Source organism: Nicotiana tomentosiformis, chromosome 8 (assembly GCF_000390325.3).
Source record: "Nicotiana tomentosiformis chromosome 8, ASM39032v3, whole genome shotgun sequence".
Lineage (NCBI taxonomy): Eukaryota > Viridiplantae > Streptophyta > Magnoliopsida > Solanales > Solanaceae > Nicotiana > Nicotiana tomentosiformis.
In genome coordinates, this window is record NC_090819.1 from 101,431,156 (window position 1) to 101,450,698 (window position 19,543).

General features: G+C 33.6%; 2 long non-coding RNA genes across 8 annotated transcripts; one reads left to right on the plus strand and one right to left on the minus strand.

Annotated features, from left to right (window-relative positions):
• Positions 1 to 6,075: 6,075 nt before the first annotated feature.
• Positions 6,076 to 8,881, minus strand: LOC104109185 (uncharacterized). 7 transcript variants are annotated; one of them, XR_011410521.1, is made up of 7 exons: positions 8,715 to 8,881; positions 8,512 to 8,619; positions 7,886 to 7,962; positions 7,541 to 7,657; positions 6,754 to 6,819; positions 6,541 to 6,679; positions 6,076 to 6,427 (listed from the first exon to the last, which is right to left on the minus strand). It is a non-coding gene; the product is annotated as an uncharacterized lncRNA (long non-coding RNA). The 7 variants fall into 7 exon arrangements; XR_011410520.1 differs by having other exon boundaries at positions 6,765 to 6,819; positions 7,541 to 7,614; positions 8,715 to 8,880; XR_011410519.1 differs by having other exon boundaries at positions 6,765 to 6,819; positions 7,541 to 7,649; positions 8,715 to 8,880.
• An 8,773-nt stretch (positions 8,882 to 17,654) lies between these two features.
• LOC138896699 (uncharacterized) lies at positions 17,655 to 19,268 on the plus strand. The gene is made up of 2 exons (XR_011410094.1): positions 17,655 to 18,038; positions 18,925 to 19,268. It is a non-coding gene; the product is annotated as an uncharacterized lncRNA (long non-coding RNA).
• The last annotated feature ends 275 nt before the right edge of the window (positions 19,269 to 19,543 follow it).

Below are 19,543 nucleotides of genomic sequence, written 5' to 3' on the forward strand. Positions count from 1 at the left end.
TTATTTTGTGAATGGTTATAAATTTCATACCGAGGAATGCTCCAAGTATTAAAAAAAAAAGCAATAACAGTGGGGTGTGTGTCAAAGGTGGCGAAGGAAACCAGGATAGAGAAAATGATTATTATGGTGTGATCAAAGAGATTCTAGAATTATCATATTCAGGTTGGCCAAATAAGAAGATCATACTTTTCCAATGCAAGTGATTTGACTCAACACCTAGAAGAGGTACAAATGTACACTCGCAGTACAACATAATTGAGGTTAATAAAAAGAGGAAGTATGATCGCTATGATCCTTTTATAATTACCGAAAAAGTTAGGCAAGTGTATTATGCTCCATATCCATTGCGGGGGGATAAGGCTGATTGGTTGGTTGTAATCAAAACTAAGCATGTTGGTAGGGTAGATGTTGCTTACCAAAACGATACCTCAAGTGTTAACCAAATGGTGGATAATCAGTTAGAAAATGACTTGGAGCATCCTCAACGCATATTAGAAGAAGTTGATACGGAGGAAATAACAATCATAGAAAATGAGGATACTTCGAAGACGACTAGCAGCAATCTTCTAGGCACACATCTTTTCAACCATATCCATCTACTCATCAGACTACCTACCATTCGCCCTCCTAACAGTATTCTTACCATTCTCCATCACAGGGTTATACCTCGCTTCCTCCATATGATCCTGCATATAGTTATATGGATACACTAAGTCAGCAGTTACAAGGCCATGTAGTGATACGCCTGTCATCTGCTCCATTTGCTTCACCACCAGCTGGATCGCATCCATCAAGATTACAGGCACCCGGATCGCAGCAGTAGTCTGCATCGCAGCAGGGGTCTAGATCGCATCCATCTTCATCAACGACCCCATCTCCCTCTACACAGAGTTCATCTCTTAGCATTTCTAGACTTCCCTTCGGGATAGTAGAGCTGAGCCATATGCCTCCCCTTCTACGCACGCTTCAGATACACTGGAGGATGATGATCCAGAGGAAGTGCGGTATGATCGTTATCATAGGATGATCATCAGGCCTAAGGGCAGTGGGTAAGATTTATTTATTACTTCTTTATTTTTGCTGAATTATAATAGTTAGTCTTGTTTATTTAGTGTAATTTCTATGTTGCAGGTTCCTACCTAGTCATTAGACTACAAAGATAATCACTGAAACTCTTGGTCGGTTGTATGATGCACCCTATGCGACTTGGAGTGATTTTTCACCGGAGCTAGTGGAGTAAATTTTTAACCAATTTAAGGTTTTAATACAATTCTTATCTATTTAAGCATTATATTAATAATATTTTCATCTAACGTTATACACCACTTCATTTGCGAACTATGCCATTCTTGCAAATTTTGAGTTCAAATGTCGTAAAGACTAACTGATTCCTTTTGTTCTGCTCAAAAGAAGAGCAAGAAACCTTCATGGGTTCTACCGCATTTATGGGTAGATCTGTTGAGGTAGTGGACCACTGAGAAATTCGAGAAGAAGAGTGAACAGGGAAAGAAAGCCCGAGCATCTGAGAAGGGTAGCTCCTTGCACTGTGTGGGTGCAAGGAGCATGGGGACTGCGAGGAGACTACTGGTAATTCCTTAAAATATTTAAATCTATTTTTATCGAACTATATTTATATATTTTAATTTGGTTAACATGTTTTATTATATTTGTAGGAAAAAAATATTGGAGAAAGATGACTCATATGAGTTCTTTATGGAGACTCACATCCGGAAGAAGAAGGCACCGACAAATCCAAGTAGATGGGTCGAGGACCGGGTGGAGACCACATATGTAAGTTTCATAACTACTATAACTTGAAATTAATATTTATAATATTATATAGTTAATAATTTTCTATCTTCTAAATAAAAGGTCGCTACAAAACTACTGTGGAGGAGTACAGTCAGAGCTTGCCACCGAATGAGCAAGGCGAGCGACCTTCCATTTCAGACGAAGAAGCGTAAAAGATATGGTTGGATGTTATTGGTGGTCCTAAAAAGAGGATAGCATAAGGCCTTCCAGAGAGATTATTTCGGTGCTACAGAGTTGGATTGCAAGGTATAAGGACTTTCGCCCAGGGCGAGACACTTGATAGGTCGACTCTCTCGGCTATGGAGAAGAAGATCTCAAAGCTGTCAGCAGACTTGAAGGGGCAAAGGCTAGAGAAGAAAAGAGAGATAAACAATTTGATAGCCTTCAAGGTCAGCTAGAAAAGAGGGACCAACAATTTAATGTCCTTCAAGGTCAGTTGGCCAATCTTCTTGCTAGTGGTATTTTTTCCATTCCTCGGTCCCGTGAGTCTTCTCCATATGCTAATCCTTCTAATCGTGATCCTTCAAACCATGTCGATGATGAAGCTTCTAGTAGTGAAAATGGAGATGATGTAGTACAAAATACTCATTGAATGATGTTTGAACTTTTAACTTGTGAAACGTTTTGTTGTTGGATATTTTGAAACCCTATAAATATTGCTAATATAGTTTTGATAGTTGTTATTATTGTTGTTATTATTGTAGTTGTTGTTGTTATTGATTGAATGACAGCAATGTAATGTTGTCATTATAGGTGATTGGTTGTTGGCATGTGATGCAGCCGTAAAACAGCTATATTCTGCCAAACATTTACCTAGAAAATCGACCGCATACTGACCGAAATCCGTGGAAAATATTCAATTGAATTTTTCAAAAATGTAAATTACCGACCGACTTTGATTGGAATTTTTTATTTTTTATTTTAAATATTATAATACTATCGATCGATTTCGGTCGGTAATAAATAATTAAGATTCTGACCGATATCGGTTGCTAATTTAAAAATTATTAAAAATTATTTTCAATAATACCGACCGAATTCGGTCGGTAAATTTAGTTTGTGTTAGATTATTTGGTCAAAGTGCGTTGAAAATTACCGACCGTCTGCGATCGCCTTGCATTAGCGACCATTAATTTTTCGACGAATTAAAATCGGTCGGAAATCGATCGGTTTTTATTCGATTCCGACCGATTTTGGTCGATTTTTCTTGATGGTTTTTGGCAGTTTTCTAGTAGTGATTTCTTCACTAGTTTCTCACTCAAGAAACCGGTAAAAGTTCTCTGCACTATACAAAAACTTATATGACGTCGTGATTTCGTTTTGAGGAACGAATCCTGAGCTAAACATTTTCATTATAAAAGCAGAGTGAGTAACATGAATTAATTATCGTTTTTATTTTACGGGATCACTTTAATATTGTTTTAACTATTTCTTGGTGGATTGATTTAGCCGATCCGCTTGAAATTGTGAACAAACATGACTGGGAAACCAAGAACTTACAAAAAGTATAGAAGTCTTGCTTTTGATCTCAATTGTTTTAGACGAAACAATATTTTCTTTTCTTTTCTGAAGAATTGAGGCTTTTTGTCTATTATGTGAAACTGATTTTTTTTTATTGTTGAGAATTTTAGATTCTTGGTTGATACCGTGTGCCATAGCTCAAGTGAAGTCCATGTGATACCAAGATGTAGTGATTTCAGCCCCTATAAATGTCTCCATAAGAATTTCTCTTGGTTTTGATCAATCTTGATTTGTGGGGTGGTTACTGACGATAGATCAAGTGATACAGTCATTGTTTGTAGGTGTAGCATCATCAAGATTCACATGCAAAGGCAAGTTGATTAATTGGTGGCGGTATTGGACTCACAACAAGTCATTATACTAAAAGCCCGTTTGGCCAAGCTGCCAAAAGCTACTTATTTTGAAAAGTATTTTTTTCTAAAGTATTTTTGAAAAAAAAATAATTTGTGTTTAGCCGATTCATTTAAGAAGTATTTTTTGCAATATTTGATAAACAAATTGTATTTGGCCAATCTTTATAAAAAGTGCTTTTGAGTGTCAAATTACTAAAAAGGATAGTACCAAGGTTTTATAATTATTTAAAAAATAAATAAATTTAAATATTTATTATAAGAGACTGTTATTATTTTTCTATTTAATTTAATTAAAATATAAACATAAAGTAAACATACATTCTAAATATTTAAATTATTGTAACATATATAGTGATACCAAAGCAATAATATTATCTAGTATAATTACTTGTTATTTACACGATGATTTGAATAATCAAAATACGCCATTCAGTGTGACTTAAAGTTTATTCCATAAATTACTATATATTGATAATCAACCATGAAATAATAAGCAAAGTCACTCACATATAATAATATTTCTCAACAATTTCATCTCTAATTCTATCACGCAACGCCTCCATAATAGTAGAAGACTTGTCTTGCATTTCTAAAGGAATACCAGAAGGCCCATCTCCTTCCTCAATCTCTGCAGTAATGTCTTTATTAGCATAATAGTTGAATTCCTTATCAGTAGAAGAATGTCGTCGGATGAAATTGTGTATTGCCATGGTAGTTGTAACAAGATGAATCTGAGTGTCAAACTTGAAAGATGGCATTGAGCGTAAAATAGAAAACCTATTTTTCTAAACTCCAAATGTTCTTTCAATTGTACATCGAAGACCGGGAGAATTCTAGGAGATCTATTAATTTACAAAAATAAAAAAACAAGATTAGTCAAAGAAAAAAATCAAAAACAAGAAAAGTCAAAAAAGAATTTGAAAAGTTACAAGATGATTCATGTATTTGATATCTTTAATTTTCAAAATAATGGTAGAAATTAGAAAAAAAAAAAGAAAAGAAAAAAAGAACTATCCAAGCGAAAGAAGCAAAAACAAATGAAAAGACAAAAAACGAATTTGAAAAGTTTACATGATTCATGTATCTGATGGTAGAAAAGTTATACATACATACATACATACATATATATATATATATATATATATATATATATATATATATATATATATATATATATATATATATATATATATATATATATATAATGTAAAGGATAATTTAAAAAATATATATTTATGGTGAGGATAGTTTTGTCTTGAATAAATTAATTTTCTGCTTCTGCTTCTGCTTCTTCCCAAAAGCAGAAAAACTACTTCTGTTGTTGGCCAAAAGTACTTTTTTATTTTGGCCAAACAACTTAAATTTTTCAAAAACTACTTTTTTGACAAACAAAAAAATACTTTTGGCCTCGGAAAAACTTGGCCAAACAGGCTCTAAATCTATTACATATATATTGGTTGTAATGGTGGGAAGGAAAGTGATGTTCTAAACAGTTTCCACGACCTCTGCCATGCTTGTTTCTTGCTCTTTTAGCCGATATATAGCTAAAATTTTATTATAAAGTATATTAAGTACTCGTTAAGGTCAAATTAGAGAGATTATGTGCTTGATACCGATACATATATAGGATGTGATTATTGTAGGCCCATTTTTTTTTTTTAGTTATGGTGTTTGGATTAGCTCCCAATTCCACGAAAGATTTACTACATCACACTAGTATCGGCACCGGGTAGCTCTATTTCTTAAAGCTTAGACATATGAAAAGAAATTACTTAGTGTTTTTACTTCCGCTGGAATTTAAACTTAAGATTTCATAGTTCCCACGTATTTCATTGACCACTGCACTACATCATCGGTGCATTAGCCCAAAATTTAGGGGTGTACATGGATCGCGTTGGTTCGGTTTATTGGTTTGGATTGGTTCGATTTTTTCGGATTTTTTTTGTTACGTGAATATTATTTCAATCTTACTTTGTTAAAGTTATAGATAAAGTTTTGATAAGTGAATATATGTTTAGTAAAAGTTGAAAAAAGAGAGTGTTAGGACTCTGACCCAACACTTTCTCCACACCCACCCACACATTCAAAATTTCAAATAGGAATTTGTTTTGTGCATATATCCATACCCAGACCCAAAACCAGCTCAAGGTCCCAGAAGGGTGTCATGCGTGTGGGCGTGGGGGAGGCAGTTTTGGAGTTATGTTTGTTAAGTTTTACTATTGTGTTGTAGACTCGTGATACTTGACCACATATAGCTGTCCACCTGCCAGTAGTAACTCCATCTCTAGATGCGCAGAAGCACCCCCTTTCAAACTTAGAAGCCTTTAACATACACACACATTATAGAATTAGAAGCTCAAATTACCCTTCAAGTCCTGCAGACGCACTATTACAAGAAATAAAAGTGAACATATATAAAAACAGTTTCGGCGTAAAGTCAACAGATCGGAAAAAGAAAATGAACAAAATTGGTATAATTAGTATCTTACTTAACAAAAACTACAAAGCAAAATGGTTCACTATGTAATCTAGTATTCCGGCTGTGAAATAGGAAAATAATTAGAAGTACCAGCCAGAGTTTTTTATGCCACAGGAACCTCAATTGCAGGAGCAGCTACCATAAGAGCGGCATATTCTTCTTCCTCCTTGGGTTGATGAATAGTCATCAGATCTGGCGATGGAGTCATACGCCCTTGTTTACCCCAGTCTAGCATGATCTTGACTTTGATACCGAGCACACCCTATAAATTAAATAGACAACAAGTAAAGTAGCACTCATGGTTACTAACAACTGCAGCACAAGAATCACAATAAGTAAAAAAGATTAGTTAATATATGTAGACATGAGACTAACCTGCCTAAGAAGAACATGCCTAACAGCTGCATCAATGTACTCTTTAACGGGTTGCCCAAGAGAAATCATGTATCCATCCTTAAACTTCATGGGCTTGGCACGCTGAGCATGGAGCTTTGAGCTTTCCACTAACAATCACCTAAAGAAAAAAGGCTTCTATAAAACTCTTCAGAGAACATCTACTTGGGGATAGATGCAGAGAAGGAAAGTTACTCGTAGCAAACCTCGCATCCCATTGCTCCACTCTCCATGACAAATCTCAGAACACCATAGCAAGCCCTATAACATGACGACAGATAAGTTGGAAAGAAAAAAAGGAGTTATACAAAAGGATTGGAAACCTCTAGGGACTTTGATCATGACATGGAAATTACACTCCAATGAGAAATTTGCCTCAAGTTGAGAAAAAACCATGGCAACAACAACATTTCGCTAGACTAACATATAGTAATATAATTTACCCATATTTTACATGATAAAATCTGCTTTCAATAGCTACGACGCATGGTGACCTTAAAAATCTGTGTAACTTTAAATAAAATGAATATAATCTCACCCTCAGTCAAGATGAAGATGCATGTATTTGTAGACCATGCTATTAGAGCCCAAGCAAATACATATATCTATGATCTATTCAAGATTAAGATGCATGCATATTGTACACCATGCTGTCATGAAACCAAACAAATGGACCACCATATTGGAAGATATTTTGTGACTACAATTTTTGTTAACTACATCGATCTACTTTGTCAGAATTTATTGTTCTCCGATCCTCACAGGTATGTATGGCATCAGAAATTTTCCCACCTTTAAATTCATCAAAATAGGAAATTAGGAGCAGATATATTCCTCTGATTCCTAAACAGATGGGATCAAATGTCGTCACCCTCAGACACGAGAAAGGTACTAGCAGATACCAACTCGCTGTAAAGATGACTTTCAAGTCAGAGAGCAAAGAAACATTAAGGCAGGGAACAAGTGCAACCAAGCAACAGACCTTCGGACAGCAAGTCCTCCAAGTAGCACAGAGACCCCTATTGTTGACTTTCTATCCTGGAAATTAAAACGCTTCTGAACAATTGAAGTTAGCTCGCTGATCCTCCTACCTTTTTCACTTGGATAATACAGACACAATCATGCCATTAGTAATCTAATAATAAAATCTCCATTAAATAAAACATCTACTTCCACAACTCCATCTGATAATCAGCAACCATGATTCATTTGCCATGGAAAACTTTTTCTGTACCCTCTTTGATACTTTTGCAGCATTTTATAGTAAAATAAAGCACCACAGACACAACATCACATTAGGAAAATTTCAATTTCTCCAAACTATTACCTTTATCTAGATACAAATTAACTCTTATTGTGAAAAACTTGTCCGGCAGGATAGCCAACTGGGATGAACAGAGTATCCTGCATTGGACGACTCACGGCATTCAAAATCCTTTTAAGACAAGTTATCAAGTATCAATTTCATTACGTTTATAATTTCTACTTACAGAATGAGTAATGTACCAAAACATAGGCTAATTACTAGAATTTGCTCTGTACTGTACATGGACTCAATCAGAAGGGCGTATCCTTCTTTTGTGGGACGATAGACTTATTTGTGTACAAGTTTGGCTTAGGCAAATGTCTATAATATATGCTGTATTTGCTTTCTCCAGTAGGATGAATCCAGTAGCTACTCTGTACAATGTTTAATTATATCTCTAGTTTGTTAGCAGATTGCTTCTAACTCTCTTCTTTATTTTGGGTAACCGAGAAATCCCGGAAGGTTACCTGACCCACAGTTCGAAAGAATAAGGCCCACCTCTCTATCCTTCTCCACTTAAATACAACGAATTTTTTCTCTGTAATTCTTACTGTTGATTGAGCCATTTCTAATGAAGAAAAGAAAACTAGAATAAAACTGAAAATGTAATAGCCGCAAATAAAATTCATAAATATATATTTATGTACCTAGAACGTTCTGAGTACGAGTAGCTCTAATGGGTGTAACCATCCTCCGCCAGCTCTCTCGTCAGCACTTCATTCAACTCAGCGAAAAAACACTCCATCCGCTACGAACTGTTTAAAACACATACAACAATCAATCAATCAAAACATAGTATACAATATATATTCAGTTAAATATAAATTTCAGAATTCTCGAACTGACGAACCTTTTGTTTTGTACTAATCTGAGTCGCCATTTTGATTTGCGTTTGACATTCACTACGGCCACTGGCTGGCAGATCCAAATCAGAGGCAGTTAAGGATTCGTTCGCTGTTGTAGAAAGAAATGGGGGAATAAGGGAAGAGGAGGGTTTGGCAAAGATTTAAGAGTTACTAGAATTTAGGCTCTATTTATTTTCTTTTAATCCAGCCTTCAAAGAGTTGCGGTTGCTAGCCTTTGGCAAAGCTGATTTTTTTTTCAAAAATATTTTTTAAAGTTAAAGTATTTGTTCAAATTTCTTTTTTTAAAAAACTTATTTTTGAGCAGATGCCGTTTATGAAAAGTAGGAAAAAATGATTTTTAAAAAATAATTTGCAAAAAATATACTTAAAATTAATTTTAAAGGCCTAACCAAATAATACTCAGTAATGCTTTTTAAATTAATTAAACTGTTATAAGAAATATTAAATTATAGTGTATGTCTACTCTTACTCCATGATCTTCATCTCAAATGCTTAATGACATATTCAATGACATATTTTCTTCACTTTTCATGCCTATATAAATGTCTTGTAATAGATAGGAAAATACACACATTTGAAAAAGAAATAAGAATCTCTTCTATCTTTCTCCATATATCTCTTAGCTTATTTTTTTTTATTCCATATTATTACTTTGAGTTATATTTTATAACACGTTATTAGCACGAGACTCTACCGTCTCAAAAAGCTCTTTGAGAAGACTAAGGTATAACTTTTCTCCTCTTTTAATTATGACTGATATTATGAAAAGAAAGTTCGTTGCCCTTGAAATTTTGGGCAAGAACTATATGACATGGGTGTTGGATGCTGAAATCCATTTAGATGCAATGGGTCTTGGAGACGCCATTAAAGACAAAAATAAAGCATCTACCCAAGACTGTGCTAAGGCCTTGATTTTCTTGCGCCATCACCTTGATGAAGGGTTGAAGATAGAATATCTCACAGTCAAAAATCCACTTATTTTGTGGAATGGCTTAAAGGAAAGATATGACAACTTAAAGTTGGTCATTCTTCCACAAGCACGATATGATTGGGCTCATCTGAGACTCCAAGACTTTAAGTCTATTTCTGAATATAATTCTGCGATGTTCAGAATTACTTCTAAATTGAAACTCTGTGGAGATACTATCACTGATTATGATATGCTTGAAAAAACGTTCACAACGTTTCATGCCTCTAATATGGTCTTGCAACAGCAGTACCGAGAGAAAGGTTTCAAGAAGTATTCTGAGTTGATTTCTCTTCTCCTTGTGGCTGAACGAAACAATGACTTGCTAATGAGAAATCACGAAAATCTGACCCACTGGGTCTACACTATTGCCTGAAGTGAATGAGGTGTATTCGCATTATTCTAAGCGTGAAAAAGGTCGTGGCCCTGTTCGTAGTCGTGGCCGTGGCCGTGGCTAAGGAAGAAATTTTTCTGGTGTTAATCACCCCCCAAAGAAAAATAATCACCAAAAGTGGAAAGGGCCAAGGGCAAATGGTTCAGAAACTGAATATTATCGTTGCAGTGGAGAAGGACATTGGGCAAATATTTGTCGCATACCAAAACATTTGGATGAGCTTTATCAAGCATCTCTAAAGGATAAAGCTCCTGAAGCTAATTTTGTCTATGACAATGAATTTGACATCACCCACTTGGATGTGACAGATTTTTTTGAGCACCCTGATGGAAAAATAAACCACACGATCGGTGATGAATCTATGGTTAAAGATGATTGAGCATTTTGATTTTTATGTTTTCCTATTCGTAGTATCTAATGAATAAACATCTTGTAATTTTTATTGCACTTAATAATACTTCTTATGTAGTTTTTAAAAATATATGTATTTCCTAAATTTCACAAACAAGGAGTAATATCTTAGTAATTAGTGTCCTAGTCTCCCTAATCTTTTAATTCCTTTTGATCTTCCTTTACGTTACTTTAATTCTCTTTAAGAAAGGTTTACAAGCACCCTGGAACAACTTTTGTTACTTCACCCTCAATTTTTTTTTTCATGTACTTATAATTGTATTATTTTTGCTGCGTAATTATTTGTATAATAATTAAAATTTGCATTAAAAAGTCACTATTGAATTATTGGTTTAACTTTTTTTTTTCTCTAAAAATACTAATATTTATTCATATACTTCTTTGGTATGTCAAACCATGGGAAGCAAATATGGATATCTTTCAAAGCAAACTTGGATCAAAGTTCAATTATAAAAATATTTGCTTAATTGATTCATGTACAACACATACAATATTCAAAGAGAAGAAATATTTCTCTCATTTAAATATGTGTAAGGCAGTTGTTATTACAATTTCTGGTAGTAGTAATCTAATTGAAGGCTCTGGAATAGCTAATATAACTCTGCCTAAGGGAACAATACTTATCATAGAGAATGCAACGTTCTCCTCCAAGTCCAAGAGGAACTTGTTGAGTTTTAAAGATATCCATCGAAATGGATTTCATATTGAGACAATAGATGAGAATAATCTCGAATATCTCATTGTTACCAAGAATGTCTCTGGCCAGAAAAAGGTTATTGAGAAGTTTCCATCTTTATCTTGTGGCCTGTATTGGACAAGAATTAGTGCAATTGAGGCACATTCTAGCGTAAACCAAAAGGTTTCTAATTCCAATACTTTTGTACTTTGGCATGATCGATTGGGACATCCTGGATCAATTATGATGAGACGAATTATAGAGAACTCAAATGAGCATCCATTAAAGAATTTAAAGATTTTTTTAAATAATGAGTTTTCTTGCATTTCTTGTTATCAAGGCAAGTTTATTATTAGACCATCACCAACAAAGGTTGGGATTGAGTCCCCTGCGTTTTTGGAACGTATACAAGGGGATATTTGTGGACCTATTCACCCACCTAGTGGGCCGTTTAGATATTTTATGGTCTTAATAGATGCATCTTCTAGATGGTCTCATGTGTGCCTATTATCATCTCGCAACCTGGCATTTGCAAAATTAATGGCACAAATAATTCGATTACGGGAACAGTTTTCCGATAATCCAATTAAGTCTATTTGACTTGATAATGCTGCTGATTTTTCATCCCAAGCATTTAATGATTATTGCTTATCAATTGGGATAAAAGTGGAACATCATGTAGCTCATGTTCACACTCAAAATGGCCTTGCACAGTCTTTGATTAAACGTCTGCAATTGATAGCAAGACTGTTACTCATGAAAATGAAATTACCTACTTTTGTTTGGGGTCATGCCATTTTGCATGCAGCAATGCTAATTCGTCTCAGACCGACAAATTATCATAAATATTCCCTGTTGCAATTAGTTTTGGGTCATGAACCTAATATATCCCATCTAAGAATTTTTGGATGCGCTGTATATGTGCCTATAGCACCGCCATATCGCACCAAGATGGGTCCCCAACCAAGGTTAGGAATATATGTTGGGTTTGAATCGCCCTCCATTATTCGCTACCTCGAAACATAAACGGGAGATTTGTTCACTGCTCGATTTGCAGATTGTCGATTCGATGAGGTATTTTTCCCAAAATTAGGGAGAGAAATTTGTGAAATCAAACGGTGATCCACGTGCCTCTATTTGTGAAAAAGAGGTGCAAAAGATTATCCATTTGCAGAAAATAGCAAATCAAATGCCAGATGCATTTACGGATCTGAAAAGCATAACGAAATCACATATCCCTGCAGAGAATGTTCCAATCCGTATTGATGTCCCTGTTGGAAAATCTTCTAGTGTCATAGCTAATGAGTCAAAAACACGCCTAAAGTGTGGCTGACCATTGGATTCTAAGGATCGAAATCCTAGAAAAAAAAGAAAATAAATGATCAAGATAACACTACGAAAGAGTCTCATAAAGAAACCCATGATTTAACCAATCCTGAAATTCATGAGGATATCGATGAGCCTGAGACTCAAGAAAATAAGGAACTATCAATAAACCCAATCGATATTGAGACAGATTTGAATCGATTGAATATAGTTGTGGATTATGTATTTGCATATAATGTTGCATCTATCATTATGCAAGATAATGAGAATCTTGAACCTCAATTCGTTGGAGAATGTCGACAAAGACGTGATTGGCCAAAATGGCAAGAAGCAATCCAATCTGAGTTGAATTCACTTGCGAAACGTGAAGTTTTTAGGTCTGTAGTCCAAACACCTAATGGTGTTAAACCTGTTGGCTATAAATGGGTCTTTGTACGTAAAAGGAATGAGAAAAATGAGGTACAAAGATATAAGGCACGCCTTGTTGCACAAGGATTTTCACAAATGCCTGGTGTCGATTATGAAGAGACGTATTCTCCTGTTATGGATACTATAACGTTTCGTTATCTCATTAGTCTTGTTGTCCATAAAAAGCTTGACATACATTTAATGGATGTGGTTACAGCCTACCTTTACGGCTCACTTGATAATGAGATATACATGAAAATTCCTGATGGATTTAAAATGCCTGACGCACATAATTCAAAGTCCAGGGAAATGTTTTTAATCAAATTGCAAAGATCTTTATATGGTCTAAAGCAATCAGGAAGAATGTGGTATAACCGCCTTAGTGAATATTTATTAAAGGAAGGTTATATAAATGATGTCATTTGTCTATGTATTTTTATAAAGAAAACAACATCGGAGTTTGTTTTACTTGCCGTATATGTTGATGACATAAACCTTATTGGAACTCCTGCAGAACTCCAAAAGGAAATTGATTATTTAAAGAAGGAATTCGAGATGAAAGATCTCGGAAAGACAAAATTATGTCTCGGTTTGCAAATTGAATATTTGGCAAACAGGATTTTTGTTTATCAATCTGCCTACATAGAAAAGGTATTGAAACGGTTTTATATGGATGGAGCACATCCATTAAGTACTCCGATGGTTGTTCGATCACTTGATGTGAATAAGGACCTGTTCCGACCTCGAGAAAAGAACGAAGAGCTTCTTGGTCCTGAAGTACCATATCTTAGTGCAATTGGTGCACTAATGTATCTTGTTAACACTACAAGGCTTGACATAACTTTTTTAGTTAATGTCTTAGCAAGATATAGCTTTGTTCCTACAAGGAGACATTGGAATGGAATCAAATACATATTGCGGTATCTAAAAGGGACTACCGATATGGGCTTATTTTAGGCAATGATTGCAGTCCCGATCTTGTTGGTTATGCCGATGCTGGGTATTTATCTGTCCCACATAAAGCTCAATCTCAAACAGGCTATGTGTTTACATGTGGAGGCACTGCAATATCTTGGCGATCGACTAAGCAATCAATCGTGGCTATTTCATCTAATCATGCTGAGATAATTGCTATTCACGAAGCAAGTCGAGAATGTGTATGGTTGAGGTCTGTAATACACCTAATTCGAGACAAATGTGATTTGAAGTGTGACAAACTACCCACATTTTTGTATGAAGACAATGCATCATGCATAGCTCAATTGAATGGAGGATTCATAAAAGGATATAGAACAAAACACATTTCACCAAAGTTATTTTTCACACATGATCTTCAAAAGAATGGTGATATCAGTGTGCAACAGATCCGTTCAAGTGATAATATGGCTGATTTATTTACCAAATCTCTACCGACGTCAACCTTCAAGAAACTAGTGTACAAGATTGGGATGTGAAGGCTCAAGGATGTGAACTGATGCTCTCATCAGGGGGAGTTAATACGCGGTGTACTCTTTTTTCCTTACAAGGTTTTGTCCCACTGGATTTTCCTTGCAAGGTTTTTAATGAGGCAACCAAAAAGCGTATTCCTAAACATGTGTACTCTTTTTCCTTCACTAGGAATTTTTTTTTCTAATAAGGTTTTAACGAGACCATTATTTATGGACATCCAAGGGAGAGTGTTATAAGAAATATCAAACTATGGTGGATGTCTACTTTTCCTCCATGATATTCATCTCAAATGCTTAATGACATATTTAATGACATATTTTCTTCACTTTTCATGCCTATATAAAGGCCTTGTAATAGATAGGAAAATACACATATTTGAAGAAGAAATAAGAATCTCTTCTATATATCTCTTAGCTTGTTTTTTCTTGTTCCATATTATTATTTTGAGTTATATTTTATAACATAAACATACTTTTTCACACTTTTCAAAATAAATTAGATTTTAAAAGTTTGACCAAATAAGCTATCGTCGAAGTTTATCCATTCAAATGGGCTCAAAATATTGTTGTGACTTGTGAGTAGAAATGGTGTCCATTGTCCCCTTTTCGGTTTGTCTTTAAGAAATAGCCATTGTCATGAAAACTTTTTCCCTTTTTTTTATTCGTGAAAATACATTGCGAATGGATATAAGAAAACGTGCACAAATGTATACTTCCATTTTCTTCCACTTAGCCAATAAAAATGCGTTTTGCTATTGTAGCCCAAAATAACATAGCAACCACTATCTATCAAACAGACGCAATCTTTTTCTTCGCTCAATTCCTTCTCCCCCTGATGATTTTCTCTCTCAACTTTTCATATACCAGGCAAAGTTCCAAAAACATCGACAATAAATTTAACTTATTATTTATTTTTCTTACATAAATTATACTCTCTCCGTCTTAATTTATATGAAAGTGTTTGACTGGACATGGAGTTTATGAAATTAAGGAAGGCTTTTGAAACTTGTAATCTTAAATAAATCATAGAAATTTGTGGGCTAGAAATCATCTCATTAATGGTAAAAAGAAAAATCTAAAGTTGAATTGTTACCAAATATAGAAAGGGACTTACTAAAAAAAAAGGAGTCACTTAAGTTGGGACGGAGGAAGTATGTTTTCTGGGATTCTCTCATTTCAGTTGTGATGCAATCAACGTCAAATTCATTTAATTTTCTGTATTTTATAAAACTAAGTTCTCATTTTTTTTTAATTTCACATCCTCACTTGTCTAAGTTTTTAAAAAATAATATTTATTAAATAGTGTGTGTGTGTGTGTGTATATATATATATATATATATATATATATATATATATATATATATATATATATATATATAAGCCTCTTATTAAGACTTTGTTTTAGGCCTCAGATGATGTTGGGCCGTCCCTGATACCATGCAAAGTTCCAAAAACATCGACAATAGCTACAAAAAAAAAAAAAGGGATCAAAAATACTATATTTTCTTTTATCCTCTTCATATTCACTTCAGACACGTTTTCTTTTTAAAAAAAAAAATGTTCTTCAATAATCTTATTTGATTATAATGTTCTCATATACAATCATACTCCGAAACCAGCAAACCAACAAAAGAAAAGGTGCAGCGCCAAACCAGAAATTTATGCACAAGATGAAAGAGGAAAGTTAATTTGTATATTTAGTTATTGGTCCAATCCCGTTAAATTATAGTTTCTTTAATGTTAACCTAGAGAAAAGTTAATTAGCATATTCAGTTTTTCGGATTATAATTTCACAAGTAGTCAAATGACAAGTTTTAAAATTGAATTTAAGGTCCTAAATGTTGGGAAAATCCTTAAAATTATAATTTTAACTAACATTTACTGTTTCTTTAAAAAGATATTTTAGATTTAATAAAGGGCATAAAAGTTGATCAATGTTTTACAGATATTTTTGTGGTTTAGCATTTCACTTTGACATTCATGCTTTTATAATAAAGTTCAATAAAAAAATATAAGTTCCTGACAAAGATGATTGTTGATCGCATTTCTTTTAGCTAATTCGATAAAGGAAGAAACTATCTCTTATATAAGTCATCAATCATGTCAATCAATTTATTCAACTTAAAATTCATTTCAGTTTATAATTATATCAATTTCACAAGTTATCATACTTCTTTTTAGTTTTAGCTAAAATACAGAACCCTTAAATTTCCGATTACAAAATTAGATAAAAATCTTGATTAATTTTAAAGTTCTAAATATTAGGAAGATATTTAATTTATCAAAATAAAAAATTTACTTAATTTTAAATTCTTAAATATTACGAGTTCTTATCTAATTCAAATAAGAAAAGATTTAATGGCCAAACCTGTATTAATTTCTAAATTTAAAAAATTTAAATAACGTTTTTATCCGATGTGAAATTTATTTTTTAATGGGTAAAAAATTCGAGCAACGCATCATGCCAATAACCACCACAAACCACTTCCACTAATAGTTACTACTATCGACCACCTATATCCCCAAATTCGACTGGACAACCGTCACCACTAGCTACAACCACCACCCGTCGCCACTGGATAACCACCGTCACCAATCTCTTTTGTAAAACTATCACCACCACCGGCCACCAATTTATAAATATCATGGCCGACCATTACCACCACCGCCCGCTATTACCTCTAGCTTTTATAGCGTGATTCATCAAATAAATAAAACAATTCATATAGAATAATATAAATTAATATTTTCTCTAATATTTTATTGATATATTGTTTAATAGTAATTTAATTTATTTGAATTCTATATTTGTGAATACCTAATTTTTGTATTATTTTAACACCTCCTAAAGTCATTAGTGTTTTGTTACTTTAATTATATTCCCCAATTTTTGTGTCTTTGATTGCATATTTCCTATCATAAAAATACCAAAAAATAGTTCTTTCTTTATTTGTGCATTTTAGGAATTAACTAAATATTCAATTGGTGAATTAATATAGTTAATTGATCATTTGAATAAGTTACTTAATTAATTTTTTTGTTTGTGTAAATTTAGTTTAATAAGTAGGATTAAGAAAGAAATTGGGCCAAATTTGAAAGAGAAAGTGGCCAAAAGTACAAGATAAGGGGATGCCCTTGAAAGGGTCCGAAACGACGTAGTTTTGCCTCAAACCTACGTCGTTTCATTAAGTGACCCAAGATCAAATCTTACCCATTGATCATCCCTTGATCTAATGGTCCATATTTGATCTCTCAAGAGGTATTTAAAGCATCAAAAATCTGAAAAATTCCCTCATTTTCCCATAATTCTTTCTCTCTTCTCTCTCTCTCTCTTCTCTCTCTTCTCTCCGCCGCCGCCGCCGGAAATAACCCACCGGCGGCGGTCAACCTCCAAACACCACCAAATTCACACCATGTAATCTCTACAACCTCCTCTTTCCATATCTCCAAACCAAATCCTTCAAAAACCCCTCAAACGCCTTGAATTTTAGATCTATAAAACTTTAGCCGCCATTTTTTTGCCCAAAATCTTGAAGTTCCGGCCACTACCACCCTACAATACCTATATCAACGGATAGAGATCATCAAGACCTACCTATTGATGTCAATTCCCTCCCGAAAATCCGGCAACTAAAAATCCGGCCAAATTCCGGCGACCACCCCGAACACCCTCGTTTGGTATACCCCTATTCTCATTTTCTTTGTCTATTTTTTCTAATTATATTGTATTTAGTTTATGTCTAGCATAATTTCTGATTTTTTTATGTATTTATTTTTATTATTATTTATATTTTTATTATTAGTTGTGTTTAATCTATGTTAGCTTAGTTGTTCATAGTTATTAATCACTGATAATTAGTTATTCATTAGTTTTGAAATAGCTATTTGCTTAGTCATGATAGTTTATGATAGAAGTTTCAAGTGCTTAGTGAATTTATTTTTATTGGATTTGAGTATTTGAATTTTTGTGTTGATAAAAGCTGAAATTAAAGAAGGAATAGTACAAATTTAGTTATTTTTTACTGTGCAAAGACTTTGGAGTGCAAAACTCAAAAGTCATTGTGTGGTGACAAGTACAATATTTTTTGACAGCTTTTGAACAGTGTTTAGCACACAAAGTCAGTCTTTTGGACAGACTTTTGGTGAACCAAAATCTGTCCAAAAAATCTGATTTATTTACCTATTTAAAGGGCTCTTTACTCACTGAAAAGGAGGGGACACTCTATTACACACTCTATCTTATACTGAGACACATCTTGGAGAGTTGCTAAAAGACATATATCTTTGAGAAAAATCAACAGCTTAATACATATAACAAGCTGAAATTTCAGAGTTTTGTGAGGATTATTTGAGTGCAAAAACATCAAGAAAAATAGAAAGATCCCTTAAGCAATTTGTGAAGTTGATAGCTACCAGTTTCAAGCATCTTTGTTGAGTTTTCTGGGTTGCCTTAACATTTGAGTTGCTGTTGTTTCTACTGTATTTGCTGCTGAGTTTTTTATTGCTGCACTGCTGTATTTTATTATTCTACAAACCAGGTAACTTTTAAATTCTTATATTGCAGATTCTTGATGATAATAAGAAGGATTTGATCCCGATTTGGTTGATGGAACATATTAGATCTGATTTTGTTTCAAGATGAATGTTATATTAGTGTTATCATCATGTAAATCTGTTAAAAATTAGTTAAATTATCGTTTTCTTCTTTATATATATGATTGAAATTGCATTCTGTTAAGATTACTTAGTTTAAGGAAAAGATAAAGACCCCACTTTTAACCATGTTTGTTTAGTTTGGGCTCTTTTTCGTGAGTTACTTTCATGGTTCATGTATAATTATCTAAGAAAGACTTCTAGCTTCAAATGTTTTGATGCTTTGAATTATAGTCAACATAATGTTATACTTAATATAGTTCTTCTCTTTAGCATTACCGTTTTTTGTAGTTTTTATATTTAGTCGTGGTTTTTATGTTGTTAATGAGTGTAGCTTGATTAGTGCCATGATTGGTATAGATGAGTAGAAATATTATGTTAGTCCTTAAGAAATAGTTGGTTAAGAAGATAAAAGATAATAATTAGCATGTAAGTTTCTTTTATGAAAAAAATAATTTTTAGTTTGGACATCAATGTAAGAAATAATTTGGGCTTAGAAGAATACTTGTTATTTTGTGTTGCCTTGGTCA